Source organism: Rhinopithecus roxellana, chromosome 10 (assembly GCF_007565055.1).
Source record: "Rhinopithecus roxellana isolate Shanxi Qingling chromosome 10, ASM756505v1, whole genome shotgun sequence".
NCBI classification, from domain to species: domain Eukaryota; kingdom Metazoa; phylum Chordata; class Mammalia; order Primates; family Cercopithecidae; genus Rhinopithecus; species Rhinopithecus roxellana.
Window position 1 is genome coordinate 8,508,054 of NC_044558.1, and position 19,753 is coordinate 8,527,806.

Below are 19,753 nucleotides of genomic sequence, written 5' to 3' on the forward strand. Positions count from 1 at the left end.
ACTATCTCGTTTCAGTAGTTCTTAGATCTAACAAGTTAAAACGGGTGCAGTTTATGTTTTTAATTCTTTAAACTTTCACCAAGTCTGTACTTCAAAGTATACTCTAACAGTATTAAAAATAAAAGGATAATTGTTAAAGAGTAATCATTGATTTAGGAGCTTCAGTTCAACCCCTGGTGAATTTTCTAGTCACGAATGACAGTGAGCTTGGTTACACTGTGTTTGGAGTACATTTAAGTGTTTTTAAGTTGTGATATTATGAATAACTGTATATGGGAAACTGGAATCTGTTAAAGTTGTAGATAATTAGGCCGGGCGCGGTGGCTCAAGCCTGTAATCCCAGCACTTTGGGAGGCCGAGACGGGCGGATCACGAGGTCAGGAGATCGAGACCATCCTGGCTAACACGGTGAAACCCCGTCTCTACTAAAAAAATACAAAAAACTAGCCGGGCGAGGTAGCGGGCGCCTGTAGTCCCAGCTACTTGGGAGGCTGAGGCAGGAGAATGGCAGGAACCCGGGAGGCGGAGCTTGCAGTGAGCTGAGATCTGGCCACTGCACTCCAGCCCGGGCGACAGAGCGAGACTCCGTCTCAAAAAAAAAAAAAAAAAAAAAAGTTGTAGATAATTTTAAACCACAGATTATTAGACAATGTGTCTTCATATCCTGTTTGAAAATAAAGTTAGTTTGTTTTTTGAGATGGAGTCTTGCTCTGTCGCCCAGGCTGGAGTGCAGTGGCATGATCTTGGCTCACTGCTACCTTTGCCTCCTGGGTTCAAGTGATTCTCCTGCCTTAGCCTCCTGAGTAGCTGGGATTACAGGCGCACGCCACCACGCCTGGCTAATTTTTATATTTTTAGTAGATATGTGATTTCACCATATTGGTCAGGCTGGTCTTGAACTCCTGACCTCTTGTCTACCCACCTCGGCCTCCCAGAGTGCTAGGATTACAGGCATGAGCCACCATGTCCAGGCAGTGTTTTTAGAAATCTTAGAAGATTATCTAGACTATTGGCCACGACTTCAGTTAGGTATTGACCATCTTCAGATAGGTATATGACTTCAGATAGATATTTAATGTATTGCTAAATAATCCCAGATCAATTCTTATCTATTTTATTTTCAGTGATCAAAGAGAAAGAGTTGATGATGCCATGTGGATTTACTGTCTTAATATAAATACTTTTTAAAGGTCGCAGTGAAATAGATAATTTAAGAGTAGATAAGTAGTTTTGCTTTATAGAAGAAATATAAAGCACATGATGTAGATTAGTTTTTCTTCTTTAAAGAAAATTAAGAACGCAATTTGATGGAAAAAAAGAATGAGGAGGAAAAGAAAGAATAAAAACATCGTAGTCCTAGAAGATAAGAATCTTCCAGTAAGGAAGAATGAAGAAGGAACCTAAACTGTTTCATATAATAGTTTTATCTGTACAATTTGGGACTTTGTTAAAAATGGGAGATTTTAGCTGACGTATTTGTCATTTTTCTTATTAACTTACACTTTTTCTATTTTAATTATGTTTCATTTTGTTGTGATATCAGCTCCATTCTACCTCACAGAGATACTTTGGGTATAAAATCATGAGATGCGGTAGTGGCTGAGGCTTTGGCTGTAGAGTCATGTTTACTGAGTCTGGACTTCATCTTTACCACTTACTACGAATTGCGTGATCCGGGGACTGTATTGAACTTCATTACACTTCACTTTTCACATCTGTAGGATGAAGAGAATAGTAGTACTTAACTCATAAGTTTGTTATTAGAATTAAACTCATTTATTTACTGCCAGTGTTTGGCACGTGGTAAAGTCTTCGTACATTCGTCATTGTTACCATTTTATAATTCTTGTAATAAAATCAACTAATACATATACTGTTGAGATGTTAAGAGAACATAGTATTTAGATGATCTGCCTTTTCTTTTATTAAGTTAAACTTAGGTTTATTCAGGGAATTATAAATATGAAATCATCTAGATAATGTTACCTGCAAAGTTATTCATTTATAGCTTTATTTTTAAAATTTTTTGTGGGTACATAGTAGGTGTATATATTTATGGGGTATGTGAGATATTTATTACAGGCATGCAGTGTGAAAATAAATGGTGGAGAATGGGAGTATCCATCCCCTCAAACGTGTGTCCTTTGAGTTACAAACAATCCAGTTACACTCTTTAAGTTATTTTAAAATGTAAGAGCTTTATTAATAGTTTTTCGTTTCAGTAGCTTGAGTGCATGCAATACAGCAAAAGGGTCAGAAGAGGGTGCCAGTGTTCTGGAGGTCAGGCGTACTTCCAAGTTTGCTACTGTAATAACTTTGGATGGAGGTGGCAGGTGTGCAAACCAGAGAACCAGGCAGTTGGTTAATGATAATGCAAACATTTAAAAGCTTGTCACAGTCTAATAAATGACTTTTCCCCCTTGGCAATCCATGCTTCTCTTTGTACCCGTCTCAAATAATGTTCTTATTAGCCAGGTCTCACCCAGATGGGCTTGTGATTGGTTTCTTGTACCATGGAGAATAGATTGTATTTGTTGTCATTCACGAATGGTTTTTAGTTTTTAGCCATTGCAGGAGTAGCTGAGTCTCAGTGATTATTTCTGTAAGTTACCAGGGAAACTGCTCAAATAGAACCATCTCATCATAAAAGATGAAAGAATGAACGCTTACTTCTGAATTTGGGATGATTTTAAAAATGTAATATGTCTATTTATTAGCATTACTTAAAAAATTACTCTGGTGACACTTGACAAGGGTCACCTTTTCCGATGCAACTTGCCAGTGTTAGAGCCCAGTAAAAAGCAGTTTATACCAGCTCTTTGAAAGTTTTCATGTATTTCTATAATTTGCTCTTAGTTGATTTCATCTTCTTTTCTGCAGCTATCCTAGACTTTGATCTAACACTCAGATTACTAAATTAAGTATGTATGAAAAAAGAACATGGATCATGGAGTTTTTCTTTCATTTTTATTTTTAGAGATAGAATCTTACTCTGTCACCCAAGCTGGAGTGCAGTGGCACGATTGTATTAATAGCTCATTGCAGCCTGGAACTCCTGGGATCAAACGCTTCTCCTGCCTCAGCCTCCTGAGTAGTCAGGACTTATAGGCATGTGCCATCACACCTGGCTAATTTTTTTTTTGTTTTTTGAGACAGAGTCGCTCTGTCGCCCAGGCTGGAGTGCAGTGGCCGGATCTCAGCTCACTGCAAGCTCCGCCTCCCGGGTTTATGCCTCCGGAGTAACTGGGACTACAGGTGCCCACCAGCAGGCCCGGCTTGTTTTTTTGTATTTTTTAGTAGAGACGGGGTTTCACCGTGTTACCCAGGATGCTCTCGATCTCCTGACCTCGTGATCCACCCGTCTTGGCCTCCCAAAGTGCTGGGATTACAGGCTTGAGCCACTGCACCCGGCCTTACCTGGCTAATTTTTAAAATTTTTTTGCAGAGACAGAGTCTCACTATGTTGCCTAGGCTGGTCTAGGACTCCTGAGCTCAAGCAATCCTCCTTCCTCTGCCTCCCAAAGAGCTGGGATTACAGGCGTGAGCCACTATGCCTAGCCTGGAGTTTGAACAGTTTTAAAAATCCTTTAAGGAAAACAGTTACATGTGAAAAGACCTGGTTTTTTTTCCTATTCGGGGTACATGGGATGAAGCCCTCTGGTGTTCGTAAGGTACAGTATATATGGAATTGCTCCCATTTTGTGACCGTCTCTTTTAATCTGATGACTTTGACAGAGGTGGTCTGGATTTAGTGATACAGTGGTTAAAAGAATGGTCTTTGGAGTCAGACATAGGCTTGAAACCCAGCCCTCTACCTTTACTAGTTGTGTGACCTTAGAGGAGTTACTTTACTTCTTTTTTTGTGTGTGTGTGAGATGGAGTTTTGCTCTTGTTGCCCAGGCTGGAGTGCAATGGCGCAATCTTGGCTCACAGCAGACTCTGCCTCCTCGGTTCAAGCGATTCTCCTGCCTCAGCCTCCCGAGTAGCTGGGATTACAGGCATGTACCACCACGCCTGGCTAATTTTGTATTTTTAGTAGAGATGGGATTTCTCCCTGTTGGTCAGGCTGGTCTCGAACCCCCGACCTCAGGTGATCCGCCCTCCTCGGCCTCCCAAAGTGCTGGGATTACAGGCGTGAGCTACCGTGACCATCTAAGAATTACTTTACTTCTTTAAGCCTCCCTTTCCTCATCTATAAAATGAGGATAATGATAATAACAAGGTTTTTTTGGCTAGGTGTTTAATTATGTTCTCTTCTGAGTTTGGAGGGACATTTATTTTATTAATTATTATTATTTTTTGTGACAAGGTTTCACTTTGTCATTCAGGCTGTAGTGCAGTGCCTCAATCATAGCTCACTGTAACCTCGAACTTGTGGGCTCAAGTGATCCTCCCACCTCAGCATCTTGAGAGCGAGGACTATAGATGCAGGCCTACCACTCCTGGCTGATTTTTTAATTTGTATTTTTTGTAGACATGGGGTCTCACTGTATTGCCCAGGATGTTCTTGAACTCCTGGCTTCAAGCAGACCTCCCGCCTCAGCCCCCAAAGCGCAGGAATTACAGGCAAGAGCCGCTGTGCCCAGCCACAGAGGAAAATTGGAATTCAATGGGTTCAGACAATTTTGAAACACCTTACAGTTTATAACACTTTGATTTGATTTGGTCTTTATTGCTCTTCATAGTAATGGCATGGGTTAGACAACGTAAGTATTGTTGTTTTGCTTTTATAATTGAGAATTTTATGAACTGCTTATTAGCATACCACTTTTGATTGGCACTTGAGGCTACTCTCACTAGTAACCCTGGGACTTTTGCTATATCAGTTACAGTATTCTCAAGAATTAAAGTTATTTTCTTATTCCAAAATCATGATGCTGTACTAGGGAGCTACCATTAAATGTATTTTCAGGATTAATTCCCAATGTGCAGAGCAGAGCTGATTTTATCAATAAACCAAAATAATGTGGACCTTACTGCTTCAAAGTATTCCAGTTTTTTTCCCTTACTTCTCCAGGAAATTGTGTTTTGGAATTCTGTTTATTATAGGTAAGGAATATAATCTATATCTTAGTAACAATAAGAGGAAGTGGTTCTTTTTTCAGAGGCGCTCAGGAGATCAGCATCTAGCACAAGGTGAGGAACTGCCCTTGCCCTGGGATGTTTAGGCACTAGAGCTGGGATGCTGCTGTTTGACGAGCACCCTCTGCTTGCAGCCCCAGCCCCGTGCCACTTGAAGCTAGAGTTCTAACTTCTTCAGCATACTTAGAGTTAAGAATACGAGGGCAGTTTTAGAGATCATCCAGTCTTTCCATAATTTAAAGAATATTTATGATAGTATCTAACCTGAGTGCTTTCTGTGTACCATGGAGGGTTTGTATACTTTCATTTTCCCAGTTAATTCTTAGAGTAACCTTCCAAGAAATAAGAATTGCTATAACATTTTACAGACAGGGGGCTAAAATTTAGAGAGATTGAGGTTACATGAGCTAGTGCCCAATTGATTGAAACCCCCAAACTTTTGTTCTTGATCATAATGCTGCAGTTCCTCCCAGTGCAGGGAGAGTATAAACAACATGCCGAAGGCCTATACAACTACTTGGTATTAGTTTTGGGACTGGAATTCATCATTTCTGACTTGGCGAATTATGATATGCATAGATGACCATGACTCTTGTTTGACTGGTAGGTTGGGGACTGGCCACAAAGAAAAGTGGGGAGAAGAAGAAACAATTCATGTTGGTAGAGAGGAGTAAAGGATTTAGGTTGTTGGAATTATACAGCCTCAGAAAGAGATAGGCATCTTTTGTGACAAGAGATTATGAGAGAAGAGAAAGATGTATTGATTGATTGATCTCTTCATTCATTCAACAGGGTTTTGGGAGTACCTGCTGAGAACTCTTCTGAGCACTGGGGATACCATGGCAAATAAAACAGAAAGGCTGATGATCTATATCTTTATCTGTATCTATTCATATATCTGTATATATCTATCTATATCTCTGAAATAACTGCTCAGAATAAAAGAGAACTAGGTACCGTGAACAGAGATAGGGCTTAGAATCTTTTCAAGTGAATGTGTTTTTGTCTTCCTGTTGTAGGTGGATTGTGTGAGTTATGGGGTAGGGGTTGGGGCTGGGTGCTGCAGGGTGACATTGTCATGATATTCAAGTGTGCTTGTGAAGGTAGACTGACTTTGGAGTGCTCCTTCCTCTTTCAGCATCCTCTCTATAACTGGGGCAGAGCATTTCTTGTAGCAGCAGTACAGATGATGATACCAGAGGCGTTCTGATCAAGGAGGCTTGCTTCCTGCCACAGCCATTCCCCCAGTTCCAGCTGGTGAGATGGCACTGCTTACAGAGGTGATGGGGTAATGTCTGGTTTGCGGGAAGATGTAGATAATGATAAGCTTAAGAAGTTGACAAGAAAATATAAGCATAAGTATGGCTCTTAATATACTAGAAAAATCAAAATGGAATGTATAAGTTTCAAACCATCAGAGTGAAACTCAGTTTACCCAGTGGAGAATAGAAAAGGGTGGGGAGGGGAGAGAAGGAAATGTGATGGTATGTGGACATCATGAACAAAGAAGGCTGAAATCACTATAAATAATGGGAAAGTCAATACATACAAATAAGTACTTGGATTAAAATGAAAATATAAATCTCAGTTGGGCTAAAAAGATACAGAAATATACTGTCAACAAGAGTTAAATGGAGACAAAAAGTAACAGCAAAGCTAAAAATACAGAGATAGAAAAAAATTTAAAAATAAAAGTTGTATCAGGAAAATAGGCCTTCCCAAATATGATTTATTTTAATATTAATTAAATTATCTTTTAAGGCACACAGAACAATGTTATGTGCTGATAGATCAAGAAAATATAATTGTGTCAATTTATGCATCTAACAGCATGGCATTTAGATATGTAAATCAGGCTGGGCACAGTGGCTCATGCCTGTAATCCCAGCATTGTGGGGGGCCAAGGTGAGTAGATCACCTGAGTTCAGGAGTTTGAGACCAGTCTGGCCACTGTAGTGAAACCATGTCTCTACTGAAAATACAAAAATGAGCTGGGTATGGTGGCACGCACCTGTAGTTTCAGCTACTTGAGAGCCTGAGGCAGGAGAACTCCTTGAACCCAGGAGGTGGAGGTTGCAGTGAGCTAAGATCATGCCCCTGCACGACAGAGCAAGGTTCTATCTCTAAACGAATGAATGAATGAATGAACGAACGAGTGAATGAATGAATGAGTATATAGCAGCAATGAGGTGAAATAGATAAATCAACGGCTGTAGTTGGTCATTTGGATGTGCTCCTGTCAGAATTTGATCACATAAACAAGCATCAATGTCAAGTTTTAATAACATTAACAAGCCCACGTTCATAGATGTGTATATAGAATTTTGTACTAACAAGTAGAGAATAAACAATATTTTTAAGAACTTACTGAACAGTCATAAAAACTAACCATGTACTGGGTCATAAAGGAAACTTCAAAATTCCCAAGAGTCAAAGTCACATGACTTTGCACTCCGAATGCAACAAAATTAGAAATCAGGAGTAAAGATAGTAAAGTAGTTATAAATATAGTAAAGAATAGAAACAGAAAACCAAAATTAGTCTACAATCTTGAAACATACTACCGAAATGACTTGTGGTGGAGAAATATAAACATTTTAGAAATGAGTGGCAGTGAAAGCTCTCTATATAAAAATTTGTGGAACATCATTAGAAAAAAATCTGTGGGTATAACTAAAGCAATATTTAGAGGGAAATTTCTAGTTTTTAACATATTCATCAGAAAATAGAAAAGCAAGTAATCTAGGTGTTCAAATCAGGAAACTTAGAAAAAAGTAACAGAGTTAATCCAGAAACAATAAAGAGTAGTAAATATAGGATGAGAAATTAATAAAGTAGAGAATAAAGCAACACCAAGAGGTAGTTATTTGAAAAAGGTTTAATAAGACAAGAACAGCTCTTACAGATGATAAAGGAAAAATAACTACTGGTACTACAGAGCTTAAAATTAACACAAGACAACTCTAAACAATTATATTTGAATAAGCTTGAAAAACAAGAAATAAATTTCTGGAAAAATATAAAATGACAGAATAAGTTCAAGAGTTAAGAGAAAGCATGGATAACAGTCATTATAGAAACTGAAATGGTAATCAACCTCATCCCTTTTTCCCTCCCAAATCCTAAGGCCCAGATGGCTTTCGAGGAGAAAATATTTGGTATTTTCTTTTTTTTTCTTTTTCTTTCCCACCTCTCAAGTTCACGTGATTCTCCTGTCTCAGCCTTCCGAGTAACTGGGACTACAGGCGCGTGGCACCACGCCCAGCTAATTTTTTGTATTTTTAGTAGAAATGGGGTTTCACCATGTTAGCCAGGCTGGTCTCGATCTCCTGACCTTGTGATCCGCCCACCTCGGCCTCCTAAAGTGCTGGCCTAATATTTGATATTTTCTATCAAATATTTAAAAATAGTCATTTTCATCCTCAAGTTGTTCCCCGCTCCTCAAGAAGAAAACAAGAAAGACTAATACTCTACCAGAGGATATGAGGAAAAATAAATAAATTAAAAGAAACTCCTTATCAATAGATGGTATAATTTAATCCTGCAGGGATATCAGTTTTCCTGAAATTAATGTATATATTCTTTTGCATTTCCAATTAAACACTAAGCACTAGGCCAGGCACAGTGACTCACACCTATAATCCCAGCACTTTGGGAGGCTGAGGCGGGTGGATTATCTGAGGTCAGGGGTTCAAGACCAGCCTGGCCAACACAGTGAAACCCCTTCTCTACTAAAAATACAAAATTAGCCAGGCATGATGGCGGGCGCCTGTAATCTCAGCTACTCGGAAGGCTGAGGCAGGAGAATCACTTGAACCTGGGAGGCGGAGGTTACAGTGAGCCGAGATCATGCCACTGCACTCCAGCCTGGGCGACAAGAGCGAGACTCCATCTCAAAACAAACAAAATACCAAACAGTATTTTTTAGGAATTCATTTTATTTTAAATTTTGTAAGGATGAGTTACAAAAAGACAAATACTATATATGATTCCACTTGTCATACCTAGAGTCAAATTCATGGAGACAAAAAGTAGAAAGGTGGTTACCAGCGGCTGGGAAGGAGAGAATGTGGAGTTTAATGGGTGTAGAATTTTAGTTTTGTAAGATGAAATGAGTTCTGGAGATTGGTTGTACAACAGCATGAATATACTCAACACTATTGAACTGTAGACTTAAAATGATTAAGATAGCAAATTTTATGTCTGTATATCTTACTACTAAATTTTAAAAAATTTATATGGATGAATAAAGCTATTCTAACATAAAACAAAGAGAGAAGAGAGAATGGGAGAACCCTGCCCTGTGATACATGAAAATGTAGATACGTAACCAAACAGTACACCTCAGAACAGTGCGGTAACTAGCACAGGAAGGAGCAGGTAGTGAAAAGAATAGGGCGTGTGAAATCAGAAACATTTATGTGGAGAGAGAGTCAGTCATAAACTAATGCAAATTTAAGCAAGTGTGAGAAAACTGACATACCATATAGAGAATAAAGTTGGCCACCTACTTCATGCTAGATGAAACAGTGAACTCTAGATTGATTAAAGACCTTAGTGTTAAAGAGAAACTACAAAGCTAATCAATGAAAATGTTTAGTAGGTATATATTGGGTAAGAGAACTTAAACGACTCCATCAAATTTAAGCATTTCTGTTCAAGAAAGAAAACCATTGGCAAAGCCAACGTATGAGATTCGGAGAAGAGTTGTTTTAGAGCCTCTTAAAATAGTAAGGATTCAGATAAAGAATAAAAAAGAGATGCTTGAGGCCAGGCGTGGTTTCTCATGCCTGTAATCCCAGCACTTTGGGAGGCCGAAGCGGGCAGATCATGAGGCCAAGAGATCGACACCATTCTGACCAATATGGTGAAACCCCATCTCTACTAAAAACAAAAAAATTAGCTGGGTGTGGTGGCACGTGCCTGTAGTCCCAGCTACTCAGGAGGCTGAGGCAGGAGAATCACTTGAACCCAGGAGGCGGAGGTTGCAGTGAGCTGAGATCATGCCACTGCACTCCAGCCTGGCGACAGAGCGAGACTCTGTCTTAAAAAAAAAAAAAAAAAAAAAAAAAAAAAACTTGAAAATCATTAAGAAATAGAGACTATAGGGAGAGGGAAGGATTTGAATAGACAGTTAACAGATAAACCTAAGTGGTTAACAACTATGCCATGATATCGTCACTCTCAGTAGTAAATAAATGCAAATTTCAAAGATGATGAAATACTATATTTTGTTCATCAAGTTGATAAAAATTAGAATATGAGATAACATTCAGTGCTTGTGAGGATTTGGGCAAACGGTAACACAGATGATATAGGTGGTTTCAGTAATCCCATTCCTTGGTGTATTTCCCGGAGAAAGTTTCCTGCTGGTCCACAAAAGGACGTGTATAAGGATGTTCACCACAGGATTATTTGTGGGAACAAGGAATTAAAAGCAGCGTAAGTGTTCATTACTAGGGGGTTGGATAAATAAAAGTATTGTGGATATGTACCGTGGAATACTGTACAAAAGGCAAAAGCAGTGACGCAGAAGCATGTATACATTAGACCGTGGATAGATATGAGTACTATCCGTGGTTCCTTTTTTTTTTTGAGACGGAGTTTTGCTCTTGTTGCCCAGGCTTGAGTGCAATGGCATGGTCTTGGCTCACTTTATAGTACTTGTTATACAAGTAGTATATTGTTTAAAAAACAGCATCCATCCTGTTTTTTGAAAGTAAAAACAGGTTGAGGTATACAGCATTAATATAAATTGAAAACATGTATGAATATAAAAATCACCCTCTGTGTTTCTAAGATACATATTCAGGAACATATTAAAACGTATTAGAATAGCTGCATATTGAAGGAGGGTATGGGTATTGGACATAAATGGAAAAATAGTAAAACGAAACAAGAGTAGAACTTTACACGGATCAACGATAACGCGTGGAGAGCAGTTAGACGTTGTTCCTAAATGAGATAGGGATCTGAAGCCAAGACCTCTGCGTAAATCTAGTACTCTCCTGAGAAAGGTGGGACAAGAAAAAAATTCCTCCTACCAGTATTAGTGGCAATATGAGAGACTGATTCCCTTGGGCTTTGATTTTGTGGAGAAAGGTCTCTCATCATGCAGGTTTGAGTTTCAATAGACGTAACTGCTCTGAAGGGACATTCTTTCAACTTAGTGCATGTAGATTCCCACAGATAAAAGCATTGCTTAGAATGAATTTACAATTCCACATTAGTTCATCACTTGTGGATTGTGATCTCCCCTGAACCAATAACGGGAGTGAGAACAAACGGAGTGATCAGACCCTTGGGAACGTTGGATAATAGAGCGAGAATATAAGTTAAATGATTGAAGGATGGACTAGGAGGCCTGGGAGCACCCTCCAGAGGGATGAGCATGGAGTAGGAGGCATGGGAGCACCCTCCAGAGGGATGAGCAGATGTAACTTGTTGGATGTTGTTTCATGACTATTGAGAGCAAAAGCTGAAGTAGCACTAGGTATTTAATTTTTATTTCCTTAATTTTTAATTTTTATAGAGACAGAACCTCCTTATGTTGCCCATGCTGGTCTTCAGCTCCTGGGCTCAAGCGATCCTCCCGACTCAGCCTCCACTAGTGTTGTGATTGTAGGCGTGAGGCACCGTGCCCAGCTAGCACTAGCTGTTTAGTGTCTTTGAATCTCGGCTCTGCCACTTGCTGTATGAGTGTATACTTTTTTGCCTCAGTTTTCTCATCTGTGAGAAGAATAATAGCCTTACCTCATAATGTTGTGAGAATTAAATGTTAATGTATCTATATAGTAACATTCAGTAAATATTAGCTATTATAATTAATAAATGCATAAAGGAATTATTTAAAACATGAGGAAAGAAACAAAGGCACTGTGTATAAAACCAACCGGGTTATAAAATATCAAAACAGGGTTTTAGACATGAAATATATAGTAACTAAAATGGAAAACTCAGTATATTCGTTTAATTGCAGATTATAGAGAGCTGCAGGACCAGTTAGTGAATTGGAACATAGATCTGATGAGATATTACCCAGCAAACAATAGGAAAGATAGGGAGATAGAAATTATTAAAAAGAACTCTATGGAAATTGAGCCCAACTTGTATCTGCAGGAGTTTCAGGAGAGGATAAAGAGGCAATCTTAAAAGAGAGAATTGCTGAGAATTTTTCTGATTTTGGTGATAGGAATGGATCCTGCAATTCAGGAACAAATTATTCTTGAGCAGGAAAATATCTACACCTACATACAACATAGTGGAACCATAGGTAACCTGATCTTAAAAACTGCTGGGTAGACTGGGCATGGTGGCTCACACCTGTCATCCCAGTACTTTGGGAGGTCAAGGTAGGAGGATCACTTGAGACCAGGAGTTTGAGACCAGCGTGGGCAACATAGTGAGACCGTGTCTCCACAAACAATAACAACAACAACAACAAAAAAGTAACCCGGCATGGTGGTGTGTACATGTAGTCCTGGCTACTCAGAAGTCTGAGGCAAGGGTATCCCTTGAGCCTAAGGGCTTCAGGGCAGTAGTGAGCTGTGATTGTGCCACTGCACTCCAGTTTGGGCAGTAGAGCGAGACCCTGTCTCTAAAAAAGGAAACAAACAACCTGCTAGGGAGAAAAAATACGTTACCTACTAAGGATTAACAATTAGTCCAACATCAGACTTTTCAGTTACGACAACAGGAGTGAGAATATGGTAGTGTAAAATCTTTAAAGTTTAGTGAAAAACATTGGCAACTCAGAATTCTGTACCAAGCTGAACTCTCACTACTCTTCAGTAAAGAGAGAAGAAAGACTTTTTCTTTCAGATTAATACAAATGAGAGTTGACTGCCCAGGATCCCTATGGAAAGAACTGTTAAAAGATGTATGTTAGAAAGAAGGGAAGAATGAGATGCAAGAAAAAAACAAGACACAAAAAGGCATTAATGTAACAGGAAAAAATAATCTAATATCAGTACAGTAGTATGGCATAGACCTTACAGTAATAATGCCTTTAAAGCCAAAACTCGCAAATCAGCTGAGGTTTATTCAGTAAAGCTGAAGAATTTCAGAGAAAGGTCACAAAAGGAAGAGCTTGTCTGTTGCTGCTTCTTGTTGATATAATGTTGCTAAATAATAGAGCAGGTGGAATTCTGCCTCTAGATTGTTTCTACCTGTCAAGAGCATAGGAATGAAATAAAGGAATATATATTTCAACAGTGGCAAAATGAAAATGAAGCTCAAGGTGTGTGAAGACAGAAATTGTAAGAAAGCGTAAAGACCTCTGCAATGACCGGGCAGAGTGACTCATGCCTGTCATTCCAGCACTTCAGAAGGCCGAGACAGGAGGATCACTTGAGCCCAGGAGGGTTTTCACATAGAGAAAGCTATAAGGAATTCTCCCTTTCTGTGAGGGTTTTCACATAGAGTTATAAGGCTTTGTTGATCTTAGTTCTGATACCAGAATGAGGAAGTGTTACATTATATGTTGGCTTAAAGGGGTCACAGTAGGTTGGCTGACTGCCATGCTTTATCAGGTTTCCAGAGGCCAAGAGTTTCTTGGGGCTGCGTACCTGATACCACTTATTGCAGTATACTTTGTATAGCCAATACTGTGTCTTCTTTGTCTGCTATGAATTTTCAAACGAAAGTGAGTGAAGGTGTCAACATTAATTTTTCAGAATATAAATTTGTGAAATGTATAGTCTTTTTTTTTTTTTTTTTTTTTTAAGCTGTGTACTGTGGAATGACTCATTTCTACCTTGACTATTTTGATATCTGAGCTTTTCATCTTCTTGTCAAGTATGGGGCATCAAACAGAGCTCAATGCAGTTTGTTGAAATAGTGCTCTAAAAAGGTTTACTTCTGTCTGGTCTGTAATGCTGTCAGTTCCGGGACTCAGTGCCCTTCACCTAGCATTCAGCCTCCCATCTAGGTGGGAACAATGGGAAATGCAGTCATAAGATATACCATTTAGAGTAGATTTGAGCAAGTCACTTAATTAGTTTGGGCCTTGATTTTTCTCAGCTTTAAAGTTGGGAGTTTAAATTCAGTTATTTAACTCTTTAAAAAAATTATGAAATACTGCAGAATACAGGAAAAATGTAGAAAATATGATAGCAGTCAGATTTAACATACATTAAAAAGTTCTTAAAAATGTCTCTTTCTAAATGAATCAATGGAAGATGTGGTTTAAATAAAAATTATTAAAATTTCAGGTTTTTAGAACTAGTTTGGGGCCAGGAATAAAGATTTGGAAGCTGTGGAGATGGTGGTTAAAGCCGTAGAATTGGGTTAGTTTCTCCAGAGGAGGTTCCATGCAGTGAGATATGAGGAGGGGAAATGACAGAGGATGGAGAACACTGAAAAGGTGTGATCACAGAGTTCGAAAGGGAAAGTGTCTTGTTGGCAAAGCCAAGAGAGGAGTGATAGGAAACAAGCCACGTTTCCATGCAACTAATTGTTACTACTAATGTGCCTTTAGATAGATCTATTTCTTGATTTAAAACAAACGAAAGTTAAGGTAGGTTGAGAGACTTAAATTGTTTTCTTTCTGAGATGGAGTCTCGCTCTGTCGCCCAGGCTGGAGTGCAGTGGCGTGATCTCGGCTCACTGCAAGCTCCGCCTCCTGGGTTCTCGCCATTCTCCTGCCTCAGCCTCCCGAGTAGCTGGTACTACAGGCGCCGCCACCTCGCTTGGCTAATTTTTTTTGTATTTTTAGCAGAGATGGGGTTTCACCGTGTTAGCCAGGATGGTCTCGATCTCCTGACCTTGTGATCCGCCCGCCTCGGCCTCCCAAAGTGCTGGGATTACAGGCGTGAGCCACCGCGCCCGGCCGGAATTAATTGTTTTTATCAGAAGTGAAAGGGCCAAAACAGTAGTGCAGCCATTTTCTGTTCACTTCCCTTGGTAGAGAAAACCTTGTGGACAAAGGCTTCTGTTTTTATTGAAGTTGGCGTGACCTGTTTGCCACAGACAGCCTTGGCAAGTTGGGTGGAAGGCCATTCCTCCAGCTCCACCGATGTGAATAAACAGGTTGGATTCCTCCTGCCAGGATTGGTGTTAGGGTGATGACTGTGTGTCCTGCTGGTCTTTGAGGAGTTTTCCTGAATACGTTTTTTGTGGTTTGTAAAATATGGACCTCACACAAAATTATACTACAAATTTAGTTCACTCCAAACCACAAGATCAGTGTAGAATTCAGAGCAATTAGTCTAGTAGTGGCAAAGTGGTTTGTGTGGTGGTTTTTATCTCAAATCTCCAGACTAGCGTATTTGAATTCTGTACTGCACTGAAAAAGCAGACTAAGTAAAAGTGTACACAGGTGATTTGAATTGAATACTTAGTAAAGAAAAGATCGTTTAGTAATTAGGGGTATGGACTTGGGCAGTTTCTGTGCCTAATGTTTATAATATGAAATATTTTTGGTATCAAAGCCTGTGTTTCCAGCCACACTTATGCTAAAGGTTGATATGTTTATAACAAGAGTTCTTATTCTTCACCTTTTTCAGTCACCGATTCATACTTGACCCTCTCTTAGTGCCATGAGGGTATTTATGTCAGGTCAGCATTGACACGTTTCCAGGTCACTTAACTGAATCGTGGATCCAGTATGAAGCGCAGCTTGGGTTTCTGGGTACCTTTCATAAAGAAGCAGCTATGTGGGGTCTCACAAATGTTGTCTTATGTGGTATTGGTACCGTCAGAATGACAAACACTTAGAAGTGATGAGGGATGTTTTCCTACATACAGATCCATGGCCTGCAGAGGGAAGGGCTTTTCTTTTTCCGAAATTAATGCTTAGAAGAACTGAGAGACAGGAAAATTAGATTTGAGACTTTAGGTTTGAATACCTTAGCGTTTTGCCTTTATAGTAAGAATTTAATTATGTGTTTAGGGGATGTAGGATAAAATACTTTTTTTTTTTTTTTTTTTTAATTGAGACGGAGTTTCGCTCTTGTTGCCCAGGCTGGAGTGCAGTGGCACAATCTTGGCTCACTGCAACCTCTGCCTCCTGGGTTCAAGTGATTCTCCTGTTTCAGCCTCCCGAGTAGCTGGGACTACAGGCATGCACCACCACGCCTGAATCATTTTTTTGTATTTTTAGTAGAGATGGGATTTTACATTGTTGGCCAGGCTGGTCTTGAACTCCTGACCTCAAGTGATCCGCTCACCTCGGCCTCCCAAAGTGCTGGGATTACAGGCATGAGCCACCACACCCAGCCGTTTTTTTTTTCTTTTTTATGAGTTGCTTTGTTTTTTGCTTTTGGTTAGAGGTAGTGGTAGAATAATGTATAGTATACAAAATACAGATTAACGTGTAGTAATTAGATACAAATGAGTATGTGATTTATTTATTTTTCAAATTTCTGACATGTATGCTTTTCTAAGGCTTTGACTTCCTTCACTGTGTAGAAGGGTCACCAGATTCAGCAAGCGCCTTTACCGTCACTGATGCCCTGTCATGGGTTCAGCCAATAGGAACCAAATCTGATACTGTCAAATAGGGTTAGTAGCGACACGGCCTGGCTTGAGCTGTGCCTGAGTGCCAGCGGATAAGGGCCAGTGGGTTCTTTGGCATCTTGAGCAGCCTGGTTGTTGAATTTCATATTGCACTAAGGTCTTCACTCTGTGGCCGCAGTCCTTTTCTTTTAACGGAATCAATATTCAGTCTGTTCTGACACTGCCCTTTTGGACCTTTTTTTGTTTGTGTGGTGGGGTGTTGTGATTTTTACTCTCTTAGCAAATTTCAGCTATATAATACAACATTACTAATTACACGCTGCTGTATATTAGATCCCCAGAACTTACTCATTTCGTACCTGAGGGTTTGTACGCTTTGATCAGCATCTCCCCATTCCTCTCCCTGTTCCTATCCCCAGCCCCTGGTAACCACCATTCTATTCTGTTCCTTTGAGTTCAACTATTTTTAGATTCCAAATGTAAGTGAGATCATACCATAATCTGTGTTATTTCTGATTTCAGTTTTCATTGAATACTTTTTGTCTTTATTATGAGTTGTGTTTTTCTGCTTCTTTGCATGTCTGGTGAGTTTGGATTGGATGCCAAGCATTGTGAGTTTTACCTTGTTGGGTGCTAGGCATTTTGTATTCCTGTAAATATTACAGAACTTTGTTTTGTGATGTGGGTAAAATACTTGGAAATAGTTTCATTCTTTGGGGTCTTTCATTTAAGCTTTGTTAGATGATACCAAAATTGCATTTATTCTAAAGCTAGTCTCCTTGTGCACCCCCTGCTTGGTTATAAGCCAGATATTAAAGAGATTTGCAAAAATTTAAAACAATTATATTCTTCTTAACTATTTTAGGGGGAAAATACAGGTTTTTGAAATTAAAATGTTACTTTGATTAACATAATGAGCTTATTGTTATTTAAAAGCTTTTCTAATATATATATTTTTTAAAGATACAGTGTTTTGCTTTGCTATGGAGGCTGGAATACAGTGGTGTGATCATAGCTCACTACAGCCTTGAACTCCTGGACTCAAACGATCTTCCTGCTTCAGCCTCCTGAGTAGCTAGAACTGTAGGCGTGTGCCACCATGCTTGGCTAATTTAAAAAAATTTTTTTTGTAGAGATGGTGTCTTGCTATGTTGCCCAGGGAGGTCTCGAACTTTTGGCCTGAAGTGATCCTTCTGCCTCAGCCTCCCAAAGTGTTGGGATTACAGGTGTGAGCCACCACACCTGGCCCTAATTTTGAGTATAGCAAATATTGATAGATATAACTCACATAAAGAAAAACTCAGTAATTGGGGGTCCTCAGTAATTTTTTTTTTTTTTTGAGGCTTTGTTTTGCTCTTGTTGCCCAGGCCGGAATGCAATGGCGTGATCTCAGCTCACTGCAACCTCTGCCTCCCGGGTTCAAACGATTCTCCTGCCTCAGCCTCCTGAGTAGCTGGGATTACAGGCATGCGCCACCACGCCTGACTAATTTTGTATTTTTAGTAGAGACGGGGTTTCTCTCTGTTGGTCAGGCTGGTCTCGAACTCCCGACCTCTGGTGATCCGGCCGCCTTGGTCTTCCAAAGTGCTGGGATTACAGGCATCAGCCACCGTGCCCTGCCAGTCCTCAGTAATTTTTAAGAGTGCCGAGGAGTCCTGAGAGCAGAGGGTCTGAGAATGGTAACGTAAGGGAACATTCAGAACGTCTGGGTGCCTGAGACTCCTCTAGAGCCGGGCACTTGCCCAAAGGGGGCTTGGGATTTTGCTTTCTGTTCCACCCTCACCTTTGTATTGCCCTAATATCTTATTTTCTGTTACCAGAGGCATCTTCCAAACTCAGTCCTCTAGGTCACAGAAACAAGTAAATGAAAAAGCAGGACAGGCGTCACTTCTGTTATCAGCGTACCACTTGGGCTTCAGTCTCTGTTTCCAACATTTTCGTGATTTTGTCTCTTTCTCTATGTGTACACTTTTGTGTATGTGCATATGCATGCTGATCTGTGAATTTGAAAAGAAGTTTGTTGTGCTTTACCTAGCATTTCTGGGTGTTTCGTAGCAGTAGGTGTGATGGGTTGAATAGTATCCTCCATAAATCTGTGTCTACCTGGTACTCAGAATGTGACCATATTTGGAAATAGGGTCTTTGAAGCTGTAATTAGTTAAGGTTTGAGATAAGATCATGATGGGGTGGGCTCTAAATCCAATGACTGGTGTCCTTATAGAAGAGAGAGGACATACAAAGATACGAAGAAGAGGGTGAAGTGAAGGTGGAAGCAGAGATTGGGGTGATGCATCGTCTACAAGACAAGGAGCCAGGAGCCACCAGAAGACAGCAAGAGACAAGGAAGTGTTCTTTCTTAGAGCCCTCAGAGAGAGCAAGGCCCTGCGGACACCTTTATGTCAGACTTCTGAACTCCAGAACTTTGAGAGAGAAGAAAAAATCTGCTGTTTAAAGCCACCTGGTTTGTGGTACTTTGTTAGGTTAGTCCTAAGAAAGAGGCCGGGCGCGGTGGCTCAAGCCTGTAATCCCAGCACTTTGGGAGGCCGAGACGGGCGGATCACGAGGTCAGGAGATCGAGACCATCCTGGCTAATATGGTGAAACCCCGTCTCTACTAAAAAATACAAAAAACTAGCCAGGCGACGAGGCGGGCGCCTGTAGTCCCAGCTACTCGGGAGGCTGAGACAGGAGAATGGCTTGAACCTGGGAGGCGGAGCTTGCAGTGAGCTGAGAGCCGGCCACTGCAATCCAGCCTGGGCGGCAGAGCAAGACTCCGTCTCAAAAAAAAAAAAAAAAAAAAAAAAAAGAAAGTAAAACAGGTTTTTCTGGATTTCTAGCTCATATTCAGGTGATTATCAGATATTTTCAGGTTATTATCAAAACATTTCAGGTATTATCAGGGAGGCTGTTAAGATATATGTCATGTCAGAAATAACACACCAAAAATAAGATTCTTACTCTCTCTCAAAGCCAAGACCCATTTAGTCTTCTTCATCAGAAACCTGGGAACCCATCTTTGACTTTTCTCTGTTTTATCCCTTTCATACAACCAATAAAAGTCAAGCTCCTAGACATGACACTAATGCTTTCCATGGCTAAGGCCTTGTCTTCTGCTGCACCTCACATAACTTACCACCTATTCTATGCTTTGACAATTCTGTATTCATAGCTCTCTGAGAAGTTAACATCCTTTCTAATCTTCATTACTTGTGATC

The 19,753-nt window shown here is 40.0% G+C and overlaps 1 protein-coding gene across 6 annotated transcripts in view; it reads left to right on the forward strand.

The window, feature by feature from the left end:
- ERC1 (ELKS/RAB6-interacting/CAST family member 1) overlaps positions 1-19,753 on the forward strand; it is a 540,835-nt gene that overhangs the window by 122,244 nt on the left and 398,838 nt on the right. The window lies entirely within an intron of this gene.